The 14367-nt window shown below is 37.7% G+C and overlaps 1 protein-coding gene across 5 annotated transcripts in view; it reads left to right on the top strand.

The window, feature by feature from the left end:
* Positions 1 to 14367, top strand: part of KCNIP4 (potassium voltage-gated channel interacting protein 4) — a 1191601-nt gene that overhangs the window by 795541 nt on the left and 381693 nt on the right. The window lies entirely within an intron of this gene.

Raw genomic sequence — 14367 nt, 5'->3', positions numbered from 1 at the left:
TGCTTAGGATCATGCTTTTTTTCCTTTTGGGTCTTTCTTTTAATATTTGTGAGCTAGGATGAGAACAGATCTTTGTCTATGGTAATTATTTCCTACTCTTGAGGCAAGACTTTTCTGAGTAGTCTACCCAGTGCTCTAATTGATGCTCCATTAATTAATTATGTGTTGTTGCAATCACATAATTTAGAGAACAGTTACTGTAAGTTACTATGTCTGGTCCTGTGTGAGGTCTGAGTATTGTCCCCTCTAATCTTTTGAAGTGGTTCTTTCCCCACAGTTGGTTCATTTCTCATACACATGATGATCAGAACTCTAATCAGTAATCAAGAGAAATGTTCTGCACATCTCTGAGTGTTCTCTCTGTACAGTTTCCTTTTCTCTAGTACCCTGTCCAGCAAACTCTGGCTGCCACTCTCATATCTGTCTCCTTAATTCAGCAAGTCCACCTGAGTTCCTACTCCCTGCACTATCACCTGGAAATTCTTTCAAGTAGCAAGCTCGGAAAATTGTAGGGCTCATCTCTTTCGTCCATCCCCAGTGTCTCAGAGATTGCTATCTATCATTGCCTTATGCCCAGGGTCTTCTAAAATGTTATGAAGTAAATTTTGCCTGTTTCTGTTTTAGATTGGAATGTAAATCTTATCCTTATTACTCCATCTGGGTCAGAATTAAATAGCTAAATGGTGATTTCTTTTATTATGGACTACTAGAAAAAATGTGATGAAATGCAATATATTGAGTGCAGAGAGGCAGATATTTTAGTCGTTTTTTTAGTTATTGTGTTTTTAGTGCCTGAAATGATGTCTTGCATATAGTTGGCATTAAATAAATAGTTCTTGATTGAATTACGTAACCATCTACTGTATACTGAGTAATTCATTAGGATTTCCATCCTTATTTCTAATATCTAGAATCATCCTAAAAAGCTGGTGACCTTATCTGTCTTTTGTAGAGGAAAAACTAAGGCTCAGAGAGGTTATATGTCTTGCTCAAAGTCATATAAGTCATGGTCTGGTCCAGGTAGTTCTGACTACTCAGCTCTTATACTTTCCTCTAAGTCATACAAGACCATCAATGAGAAAAACTGAGAGGGCAATTAATTATAAATTAAACTTGAAGCAAAATATTAAATCCAAGATCATTCAGTTCCTCAAAGCAAATGTTACTTTTTAAATGAAATGTATATTACCATTAGGAATGCATATTACCATATTATCTGGGGCTTTGTGAACATGGACTACATGCCTTAAAATGCAGGGTTTTAGAATTTCTCTCTAACTTATTAAAAAACAATAGCAACAACTGTTCATAAATTTATATAAAATGGTGGTGAAATTGAGTAATCGTTAAGAGTATGGAAACTGAAATGATATAACCCATGATCTAATCCCAGTTCTGCCACTTAATATCCTAGGCAAGTTACTTAATCTTCTCAAATCGTGTTTCCATGTGTATAAATGGTAATGTTAATAACACCCTCTATATCAGTTAGAAAAGGCCACATTTGGTTCAAAAGTATCCACAGCTTAAGAAAATTAATGTATATTTCTCATTTATGTCACAGTTTGGATGTGTCAGGTGACTCGCCTGAGTAGCTCTTTTCCATGCAATCTCTCAGGGATGCAGTGTGTCTCCAACTCATTGCTTCATCATCCCCTAGAATCTCTTTGGAGTTTACCTCCAGAGACCCTATGTTCAGCTGACTGATAAAGAAAATTCAAAGGGTATCTTCTGCACTTTCTTGACCACTTTGACCAAGAAGTGATAAACAACACTCTTGCTCACATTAATTGGTAAAATCCAGTCACAAAGATTCACTAAAATTCTGTAGCTACAAGGAAGTACAGCTTCTAGCTAGCTTTTTCCCAGTAGCCATTCTATACCATTGAAGGTGAACTTGAATCTTTTGTGGGAAGTTGACCTTCTCTGCCATACATTTTTCATGGGACTGTTACCAGGACTAAAGGGAGAATATATGTAGAGCCCTTAGCAATTGGCATATACTATCCTCTTAAAAACTGGGGAGATATTATTATGAATCAGTCTATTGATCTGGATACAATAAAGAATATTTAGCTAGAAACTGAGTTTTCTTACCTATTTATTGAAAGAAATAAGGAAATTCAACTAAATGATATAAACTTATGTCAGATCACAGATGATTTTCTGGGTTTTGGAACAGTCTTTATTCTGTTGAAATAAGTACAATATAGGAAATAACATATAGGTGAACGAGGCAGCTAAAAATAACTATGGAAGTTATAAGAGCAGGGGTTTATTACCTGTAGGTATATTGGGCTTCTTGCTCCTCGCCTAATACTGACATACATTTATTTAACGAATACTGGTCTACGTATTCTGCTCCTACCTGTGTTACATATCTCAAAATCAACTTTTTCTTCCCGTTGTCATTTCAAACTTTCAAGCTTTCGCCTTCCAGGATTATCAGCATGGAGCTACCATATTCCAGTCCAGAATACATTGTTAACAAATGATTCTGAAACATGGCTTTCTGATGTCCTGCAATTGCTCTTTATTACCTGTTGAATCAAATTCAACTGTTCAGCCTGACTTCCAGGCCTGCAATCAACAGTATCTGCCTGATATTACCAATGAAATAATATCTATCAAAATGTATTTCTGTAACCTCCACAGCAAATTCTTCACTTCAAGCTTCTCTCCTAAATGTTTCCTTGCAGTTTGCTCCCAACTACATGCTTTTGTGTATAGAATTTATCCTCAAAAGAATATCTTCCAAGGTTCTTAGGCAGAGGTAGGATGAACATTTTCTTCAAGGAAGATTTATTAGTTAGAATTTGTTTGGCTGCATATAACTGACAACTCAAAGTAATAGTAACTCAAACAGTTGGATATTAATTTGTCTCTCATGTAAAGGAAATTTTGAGGCAGGTAAGAAAGGGCTGGCATGACAGCTCCATCATCGAGAGGAGCCCTCTACTCTTTCTCTTCCACCAGCCTAGAGCAGGGCTCAGCAAATTACAACCCACAGGCAGATATAGCCCACAGACTGTTTTTGTATGGCCTATCAACTAAAAATGGTTGTTATATTTTTAAAGGATTATAAAACAAAAAGCAAACCAACAATGAAGAAAAATATGCAATGAAGACCAGACGTAACCCGTAAAGCCTAAAATATTTCTCTTGCCCATTTACAGAGTTTGGTAACCCCTGCCCTAGAGCATAGTTTTCATTCATAAGCTCACCTCATGGTCAAACATAGCTGTTGGAGTTCCAGCCATCATTCTCTCAGTCTAAGCAACAGAAAGGATAAAAGAGGAAATGGCAAGAAGGGCATGACTTCCAGGTGAAGCAGAGGGAAAGGAGCATTCCTGAAGTCTTACACATCACATTTTACTACACATGGGATTGAACTTTACCATGTGTCAGATCAGGCAGCATCAAATCTGGATACATGGATTCTTTCAGCTGAGAACAGTATCACTCCTAATAATATCAACATTCTGTTATTCAAATGACTGTCGTTGGATAAGCAAATATCCATCTGTGTTGCAGGTCTGATAATAACTCATTTAAGCTCTCGAGGTTGCTGTTTCAACATTAATAAGACTTGTAGCAGTAATGAATCATACAATGCTTGTGCCATTAATGTGAACTGTAACATAATGGGTTGATCACAATTCTGAAATGAGTTGAAAGCACAACAATTAGTGACTGTTCAACATATACTTTGAGATCCAACTTACTTTGAATTTCTTGGTGCTCATGTATAAATATGCATTTACTCTTGCTCAACAGTCCCACTGTACTCTGAGCTCCTTTAAGGGCAAGGCCATATCTTATCCATCTTCGTGTCTCTAGTGCCCTACAACTGTTATAGAGACAAAATTGAGATTTGGATTTTTGTTTTAAAGTAAATCCATTGAGTCACCTTACTTTAAAATCTATACCATAGGGAGGAACGTATCTCTTCACTAACAAATAATTAGTGAGCACATACTGTGAGCCAGGTAATGTACCAGGGGATACGGCAGGAAACAAAACAGACAAAAATCCCCACTATTATGGAACTTATATCCTACTACAATGGGAGAAAAATAAATGTGTTGGTAATAAAAATACATATTGTGTTATATGGCAAATGTTTTCACAAAACTAAAGCAGAATAAACAAAACAGGATAGGGAATATTGGGGGGGGGGCAGGGGCTTAACAATTTTTAATAGGTGTTCAGGGAAGGCCTTAAGGACAATATGTGATATGAGCAAAGAGGTGAGGGAGGAAGGGAGAAAGCCACATGGCTAGCTGGAGAAGTACTCAAGACAGCGAAGACTTCCCATGTAAGGCTCTGAACAGTCACATGATGGACATGTTCAAGAAACAGCAAGGAAACTACTAGCATGTTTAGAGAAAAAGAAGTAAGAAAGAATAAAGTGAAAAATTAGCCGTTGATGTGAACCTTGTAAGCTATTATTAGGACTTTGAATTCTGCTCTGAGTGTCAAGGGAAACCATGGGAAGGTTTTGCACAGAGGAATGATATAATCTGGCTGATGTTTCAGAAGAATCACTCTGATTGTTATGGTGAGAATATAGAGGAGGTGTGCCAGATTGAACCAGGGAGATCAGTAATCTGAAGAGAGTCCCTAGTGTCCAGGGCAAGTTGGTGGAGACGCTAGTGGTGAGAAATGTCAGATTGTAGACACACAGCTTTCTATATTGTTTGAATTTTGAAGCGCGGAGTTATTTCTTTTTTAAAATGAGATAATAGAAGGGAAGGAACTAGCGATAATGAATGTAAATGTATTACTTAGGGTAATTTGCTGAACTGGGGAGTAAGGAAATGAAGCAATAAACTGGAGGAGGATATAGAGTCAAAAGGTCTTGAATTTTTATTTTATTTTCATATTTATTTAAAAAAAGGAACACTCATAGTATTATGTAGACTGATCCAGCCTACATAAGGGGAAAATTAAGGGTGTAGAAGAGAAAGGGGTGAATCCTTGGAGTGATGTCGTGTGCAGGAAGAAATCCTGAGAGCCAGTGCATGAGGGGGTGTGGGTGGCCTTAGATAGGAGCCCTTACCATTCATAGGCAGGAAAGGAAAGGAAGAAAAGTGAAGGGAAGGCTGTCATATAAGCACAGAGGGACTGCTGTGGGCTGAATTGTGTTCCCCCCAAATTCCTAGGTCATACTAGCCCTAACTCCCAATGTGATACTGTTTGGAGGTGGGGCCTTCTGGAGGTAATTAGGTTTAGATGAGGTCATGAGGATGGTGCCTTCATGATAAAATTAGTGCCCTTATAAAAAGAGATAAGAGAGAACTTTCTATCTCTCCATCATGTGAGGACAACTAGAAGGCAGCCATCTGCAAGCAGGAAAGACAGCCCTCACAAGAACCCGACCATGCTGACACCATGATCTCAGACTTCCCAGCCTCCAGAACTGTGAAAACAAATTTCAGTTGTTTAAGCCACCCAGACTGTGTTATTTTGCTGTGACAGCCTGAGTAAACTAAGACAGAAAGCTAAGGGCCAGATGTGATTGTGGAAACCTGTGGAAGTCATTAGTTACAGTTCTAACTTTACTAAAATCTTCATAGTTCTTTCATACAAATTGAATTACTTAGAGTTTGATCAATGATGTCAGTGCCATTAGGATTCATAGTTAAAATCAATCTCCTGTTACAAACTATAGGTAAGCCTTTAAGGAACAAAGGTTTCTATTGCAATTGTTCTTGCAAAGACACTTTGACACACATTACTAGTCTTAAGTTTGTCTATAGTGCTTACAACTATTAAAAAGAAACTTTTCAATATTACAGGAAGGCTCTCTGTCCTTTCAGGAGGTACATTTTTAGATAGAAACATAGGTCTATGATGACAAGGTACAGAATGCGTGTAGAGATGTAACTTAAATGTTATGGTAACAGGGCTATAAATTTTGTATTCATTAGCTTATGTGTCGATTAACAAGAGTAATGGCACGCTCAGGGCTCGTCTTTTCAAAGCACTAATTCAACAGATTGCCTTTATTTGAAGCCCCTTCATTAACTGTTTATTAAGACTGATAGTCTCTAGATTCAGGTCTAATTTTCTACCAGGGCAGAATTACAAAATATGGGGCTTATAAATTTCTGATATGATTCAATTGAACTCTTGACAATTCTCTTCTTGAATGGGTAAACACACACACAATTTTAAGCTCAAAAGTTGTCTTCGCATAGTAACCAGTTTAATCATGTTGTTATTTTTTGCTCTCTTTATAATTATTCCCTCCCCAGTGCACACACGCACACACACACAATCGTGCAACTATATTGCACACTCCTCCAAGACAAGTGGTGATGTCTTCTACCAAGTTCTCAGTACCTGGTCTGAGTCCCGAGGTTGGGACCAGGCTAACTGAGATCATAGTTCAGCGAGCCCTCCCAGAATATGAGTCAAGAGTGGCTTTGCAAGTGATCCAGCATAGATGCTTCCCTAACTGGACCCCCTTCTTGCAGTCCTGCCTCTCTCCAAACCCATTTCCACAGTGTATGCAGAGCACAAATAGACTCAAGCACTACCCCACCTAACACTCCCATCATTCTTACATCAATCCCAAACTTCCCTGAGCTCTGTATGTCCTAAGCATTGGCTGGAGCTCGGCGCTTCTTGAAACGCGGAGGATTGGCTCCAACTCTGCCATGTGAAAAGTCTCCTGCCTTCTACAAGGTTTCTGCAGGTCCCAGAGTCACCTCTCACTCCTGCATTCTCCCTCCACCAAATACTACTTACTCTACATATTGATTCTAGCAGGAGTTCTGTTAGTTCATCTCTTCCCTGATATCACAACAGATGTGGAACTTGAATTCTTTCTTTGATTTTCCTAACTACAGAACAAAACACTACAAACCCATATATGTCTTTTGTCTTTGTGGAAGACAATAGTGAATATTTGGGGAAGGGTGATAAAAGGTCATTTTCAGCACAGTAAAATAATCGAATTAAAATCCCCATTCTTATACCTTCTTGTCCTCCCTTCATATTTCTATTGCTACTCTTTTTTTTCTCCTTGCTTCTTCTCAGTTTCCTCATGTCCTCAAACCGTAAAATCCGGTTCATTTCCAGCGCAGATCAATTAGCTTTCTGTTTTCTTGCTTTCATTGTTTGCTAACAGCTCTCCTCAGAGTCTTATCTCCCAGTCCAAAATTTGGATATATTCATAAACAAAGCTTGTTTTCTTCCGCACAGGGATTCTGGGGCCAAATACTAATATAATGTATATTTTTTTCACCTCGCTATTCTAAAACTTCTTTCCTCATCTTACTTTATGTAAACAATGCCTTCTTTCAAAACTTCTCTCACATCTTTGTTCCTGCCAAACTCAACTTCTTGAAATTTCTGGAATGGTCCAGGGCCCTCCCATCTCTAGACCTTTGAAGATGTTGCTACCTCTCCTCGGAAACTCCTTCACTTGTGACCCTTCTCTGTTCACCTAGACCATTCCACCTCATCTTTCAGGACTCAACTTAGAATTCATCTCTCAGTTTCCTGAAGAATGAGGCAGAGTTATGTGTTTCTGAAACAGTCACTTAGAGCCCTTTCAAATACATGGTAATTCCAGTTACTACATGGAATATTCTGAATACTTTTCTCTTCTTTGAAGACAGGGAGGTTTCAATACCTAATTCCCACTTCCTTGAACAAACTTTGCACATAACAGTATTTCAGTAAATAGTAAAATGCATAAATGCATGAAGAGAGACTGAAATTCAAAGTTTTGCTAAATTGTTTAGTCTGAAACTATAAAACCTTTTCTAATTCACTGCCAATGTCTTTGATCAAACTGAGTCTTTCTCTTTGTATAATCTTCTAAGCCATTTACTGAGTTTAGAATTTCAAGAACATTTCAAATATAGGGACCAAGACATAATCAATTACTATTTTAGTTTGCACACTTATGAAATTCATATTAAGCAAAGTGTTTTGGTTCAAATAAAACTACTGGAAGGGTATTTCTAACTAACAGTTCTTCTTTTAACGCAGCATACTCAAAGCCAGTTTAATTCACATCTTCTTTTATTGTATCCAAATCTGACATGTTAGAAGCAGTGCAGTTTTCCATTCAGCGAAGTTTGAGTGTTCATCAAAAGAGATCATTCGTATTGCTGCTTAGAGATAAATGAAATAATTTAGCAAATTGAATTGTACTGTCTTTCTCAGTAGGGATAAACTGTCTGTTATTTTCTGTGCTTTGTCACTTTACCTGGCCTTTTTTAATGTTATTTACTTCTGCTACTTTTTTTTTTTCCTGAGTTTTCTCTTTTAGGAACAACACTCTTTACTGAAAAAAGAAAAATCAATGAACAGTGTATCTTGACAGCAGAAGTTTAGCTGTTTATATTTAAATATGTTAAAAATTAGTAAAATAATTATCATTTGGTAAAAGCATTATATGGAGGAATGGTGTAAGCATGCCTTGATATTAAATAAAACACAATTGTCATCATCAAATGCAAACACATTATACATGTAGGAGAAAAGTGTGACATTAATTTGATCATCCAAATGTGGTTTTGGTAATGTCAGTATTCCATATTTCCATATTATTAACTCCACTACTCACCTTCTTGTCCAGGATCTCAAATTGTTGATACAAGCATATTCTATTTTTACTCTCTGAAGGTTATTTTGGGATAGATTTTTCTTGTATAATAAACAGTGTTTAAGAGCACGTGGTTTCTTAGTCTAAGAGCAAACAATACAATACAACAAATATAAACACTGTCATGGATTTAAGATACTGAGCAAAATGCATTACATCAAAAGTTAAGGCATTTGGCAATAGTTTCCCAATTTTTATACTCTGACGAGATTAATATTTAGTCTATGATTTGGAAGAAAAAGTTGCTAATAATTTGTATGGGCATAAATCTACTTAAATGCCAGAATTCATAGAAATATTACTTGATTTTCCTTTCCTCTTTTTTAACGGTTTAATCTATAACCTCAAAAAAAAAGTCCTGCCATAAATCTATTTTGGAAACAAATTAGGAATAGGTACATCTTTTAAAAATCTTTGATAATAGAGGAAGTTAAATTTTATGTTAGAAGCTAAACAACTTTCAGGCTGTTCATCAGCAAAAAGCTTACAAGTGGTAGTAACATTCAGTAAAGATATCTGTCAGGGAGTAAATATATCCGTTAACAAATCATGAAAGGATGGAACAGGGGCACTGGGTAATTTGAGAAGAGTTTAATAAAGGAACTACTTACAAAGGGTATAGGGAAGCCATAAGAAATAGTTTAGTCTCTCAGGCTTGTAACAGCAGGACCAAGTGGATAATCCTGAGACCTGGAGAAATGAAGGAGGAGCAGCTGCTGGAAGTTGGTGAGGGTTGAGATGGGGGTTGTCTACAGAGGGCTGACAGATGGAACAGTGACCTTTAGTAAGAAGTACACCCACCTGCAGCCAGGACTCAGGGAAGGAGCCTACACACTCCATCTCCCTCTCCTCCTGCTTATCAACCCAAGCCAGGGCACCCCAAGGGCTGAACCCATCCACAAGCTAGAGGGCATGGGAGCCTTTAGCACTTCTGTCTACCTCCTGAGCCAGAGAGCAGAGAGGGGCAAACGGAGACACACCTCCCAGTGAACACGAGAAACAGCGGAATGTGTTTTGCTGGAGTAATGAACAAAAAATATTTATTTACAACTCCCATTTTGCTTAATATTAAACCACTGCCTAGCTTGTTTTGCATATATTCAATAAATTCAATATATGTTTTTATTCTGCTATGTTTTAAAATCTTATATTAGTTTCTGGAAGGAAAAACATTCTTTCACTGACAATATTTTCTTTTTTTCTTAACTTCTCAGAGACTTGCCATGTGTAAATACATACCTCTGATAATAAATTTGCTTGGAGTTACATCTATGGGTGGTTATTCGGGGACTGTGAGACTGTGCCATAAAGTGACAGGCAGATTTATCCTCATCGTTGTAGAAATACAGAGGACTCTCTAACCTGCCTTTCATTTGGGGTGGGCATATGTGGTGGGCATATAAGTATAATGCTGGTAACAGATAGTCCCTCTCTGGACGACACTACCTTGATTCTTCATTTCAGTGTCCTATTTTTAAGGAATTTTCTCTTTCATAGTATCTGAAAGAATTCTTTTAATAACGGATTTTACAAAGCCAATGTATAACTGAGAATGAATTCACACTTTAAAATGCATTGTATGTACTAAATTAAACAGTATAATTTAAGCATAATGATATTAGCAGTACATTGCAAATAATATGCAGACATATTTGCAGTGTGGTCCTGATGCTTATGCCCAATCTCTTCTAGTTAAGGGCCCAGTGAAATCTTCAGTTGGGTGTGGCTATTGGAAACATCTTTTCCGGGTCCTGTCTGACTTCTCTTATACTTGAGATTCATTGCTCATCTCCTCTGAGTACCAGGCCATTTTCTGTGCTGTGATGATCCTCATAAGGCTGATTGCTTTACTTGAATCAAGGCCAATGTAGTTATGAGAGAAAAGCAGTTGCTTCGATTTCAGATTTTAATCAGAGCCCTTTTCACCTGCATTTTTTATGGCTTCTGCATTTCTTACTGTGCCCAGGAAATGTTGGAGGACTCCATTGCCCTTTGAGAGCTTAGCCCTTAGGGTCACTTTTCAGGTAGTTGAGTTAGAGCCGTGGTTTTCAAACTATAATTCATAGGCCAGCTGCATCCATTTCACCTACAGAGCTTTTTTTTTTTTTTAACATCTTTATTGGAGTATAATTGCTTTACAATAGTGTGTTAGTTTATGCTTCGTAACAAAGTGAATCACCTATACATATACATATATCCCCATATCCCCTCCATCTTGCATCTCCCTCCCAATCCCACCCCTCTAGGAGGCCACAAAACACCAAGCTGATCTCCCTGTGCTATGCAGCTGCTTCCCACTAGCTACCTATTTTACATTTGGTAGTGTATATATGTCCATGCCACTCTCTCACTTCATCCCAGCTTACCCTTCCCCCTCTCTGTGTCCTCAAGTCCATTCTCTATGTCTTTATGCCCCTAGGTTCATCAGAACCTTTTTTTTTTTTTAGATTCCATATATATGTGTTAGCATATGGTATTTGTTTTTCTCTTTCTGACTTACTTCACTCTGCATGACAGACTCTAGGTCCATCCACCTCACTACAAATAACTCAATTTCATTTCTTTTTATGGCTGAGTATTCCATTGTATATATGTGCCATGTCTTCTTTAATCATTCATCTGTTGCTGGACACTTAGGTTGCTTCCATGTCCTGGCTATTGTAAATAGTGCTGCAATGAACATTGTGGTACAGGACTCTTTTTGAATTATGGTTTTCTCGGGGTATCCTGAGAAAACCACAGAGGTTGTTAAAAGAACAAATGCCCTGAAGTCTTATTCAGGATGTTGGGCCACAGTTCAGGAATCTGAGTGTTTAAAATCTCCTGGATTTGTAACCTTTCCCCACCTCCATGAACCTCTGAATAATTCTCTGGACCTCTCATTGCATAACTTATTTCCTTTACTAAGAGTGGGGAAAGATTTGACAGTGGACTGGAACGAAGTGTAAGTTTTAGGGACCCTCATTTGCATGGCCCCTGTGAATTCTCTGGTTACAGGAAGTTTAGAGTGGGGAGGGGGCCAGGTTACAATCAGAAATCATTACTATGTAAACATTACTGGTAAATTGCCATAAGAGATTGCAAAACAAAAGGACATGACACTTTAAGACTCTGTTAGTTCGTTATGATTTCTTTTCTCATTTTGAAGAAATATCTAAATTTATATTCATAACATATTACTATTTTCTCCCTAAAGATGGCCCTCCAAATATTAGAAGTGTCAGGCACCCATCATTTGGGTCTGGCCCTGTTTGGGCTGCTATTAGTGTGAGAAAGAATGAGGATGATTGGAAGCAGAAACAGAAAGTGGAGGTGGCTACAGAAGAGACGGTAGTTGCTGAATTCACAGCATTTGAAAACCAGTTGGATACAGGGAGAAAGGAAAATGAAAGGACAAAATGGATTTATGTTGTAAAGCTTGAGTGATTAGGAAAATGTTGGCATCGAGAATGGACTAAGGAGAAATGTCTATTTAGGTCTTCCACCCAGTTTTTAATTGTTTTTTTTTTTTTTTTTTTTTGATATTGAGCTACATGAGCTGTTTGTATATTTTGGAGATTTATCACTTGTCAGTTGCTTCATTTGCAAATACTTTCTCCCATTCTGAGGGTTGTATTTTCATCTCATTTACGGCTTTCTTTGCTGTGAAAAAGCTTTTAAGTTTAATTAGGTCCCATTTGTTTATTTTTGTTTTTATTTTCATTACTCTAAGAGGTGGGTCAAAAGAGATCCTGCTGTGATTTATATCAAAGAGTGTTCTGCCTGTGTTTTCCTCTAAGAGTTTTATAAAAATCTACAAACAATAAATGCTGGAGAGGGTGTGGAGAAAAGGGAACCCTCTTGCACTGTTGGTGGGAATGTAAATTGATACAGCCACTATGGAGAACAGTATGGAGGTTCCTTAAAAAACTAAAAATAGAACTACCATATGACCCAGCAATCCCACTACTGGGCATACACCCTGAGAAAACCATAATCCAAAAAGACACATGCACCCCAGTGTTCACTGCAGCACTATTTATAATAGCCAGGACATGGAAACAACCTAAACGTCCATTGACAGATGAATGGGTAAAGAAGAAGTGGTACGTCTATACAATGGAATATTACTCAACCATAAAAAGGAACGAAATTGGGTCATTTGTTGAGATGTGGATGGACCTAGAGTCTGTCATACAGAGTGAAGTAAGTCAGAAAGAGAAAAACAAATATCATATGTTAACACATATATGTGGAATCCAGAAAAATGGTACAGATGAACCTATCTGCAGGGCAGGAATAGAGACGCAGATATGGAGAATGGACGTATAGACATGAGGCAGGGGAAGGGGAGGTGGGATGAATTGAGAGATTGGGATTGACATATATACACTACCATGTGTAAAACAGGTAGCTAGTGGGAACCTGCTATATAGTGCAGGGGGCTCAGCTCAGTGCTCTGTGGTGACCTAGATAGGTGGAATGGGGTAGGTAAGGAGGTCCAAGAGGGAGAGGATATATGTATACATAGAGCTGATTCACTTTGTTGTACAGCAGAAACTAACACAACATTGTAAAGCAAATATACCCCAATTCTAAAAAAAATGAATGGAATAAGGAAATTGGGAAGGGTGTTGGATTACATAAAAGGAGATGAGTACCATTTGACATTGGAAAGCTGTATGGCAGGATGGAAGAAGGGGTAGCCCGAAATTATATTGTGTTAAAATCTCAGCTTCAAGATTCCAAAACTTTGTGCCTTTCAATAAATGATGTGATACGTCTGAGTCTTCATTTCCTTATTTTAAATGGGAATGCCTTTTACCAGGATCAGGGATTTGGTGTGAAGACTAGATGAGAATTTAAGTATGGCATTTAGCTCTCTTCTTGACCTAAATTATGAGGTAAATAGATACTTGTCCCTTCCCTATAACTTTTGGATATCCCTGAATGGATCTCTGTTAAATGATACCTTTTAAAAGAGGGTAAAAACACGACTTTTATACAGATACAAAATGAACACATGTAAAATATTTAAGTCATCAATGAATAAGGTAAGCACTAGGATGTTACTACTGGATCAAAAGAGAATTTTAAGCACCACCCATATATAGGCAGATTTGGAATGCTGTAAGGAATTTACAAACAGAGACAATACTGACTATTCCATGAGGTAGAGGGAGATTGTATTTCTGATGAATAAAATTCATTTGCATTTCTCTGGACAAAAGTCATCTGTATTATTATGTTATCTATGACTTACAGAGCTGCTTAAGAAAAATGAAAGTCTTAAATACACTAGAAAAAAAAAAAAAAACCCAGAAGATAGACATGCATTGTGTTAGTTTTCTATTACTGTGTGACAAATTACCACAAACTTTGTGGCTTAAAACGTAGCCATTTATAGCTCATAGTTTTATCAGGCAGAAGTTGAGCATGGCTCAACTAGCTTCTCTGCTTAGGATTTTACAAAGAAAAGTCAAGGTGTCATCTAAGCTGGGCTCTTATCTGGAAGCTCTAGGGAGTAATTTCCTTCCAAGCTCACTCAAATCACTGGCAGAATTCAGTTGCATTTGATTGTAGGACTGAGATCCTGTTTCCCCGCTGACTGTTAGACAAGGGCCACTCTTTGCTCCTGGATCCCACCTGTATTTCTCCTCATCTTCAAACCAGCAGTGGACCTTTGAGCTCCTCTCCCCTTTGAATCTTTCTGCTTCCTCTTCTGCCACGAACCTGAGAAAGATTCCTGCTTTTAAGGGCTT

This window comes from Pseudorca crassidens, chromosome 4 (assembly GCF_039906515.1).
Source record: "Pseudorca crassidens isolate mPseCra1 chromosome 4, mPseCra1.hap1, whole genome shotgun sequence".
Classification (NCBI taxonomy): domain Eukaryota; kingdom Metazoa; phylum Chordata; class Mammalia; order Artiodactyla; family Delphinidae; genus Pseudorca; species Pseudorca crassidens.
This window is presented reverse-complemented; position numbering and strand designations above follow the sequence as displayed.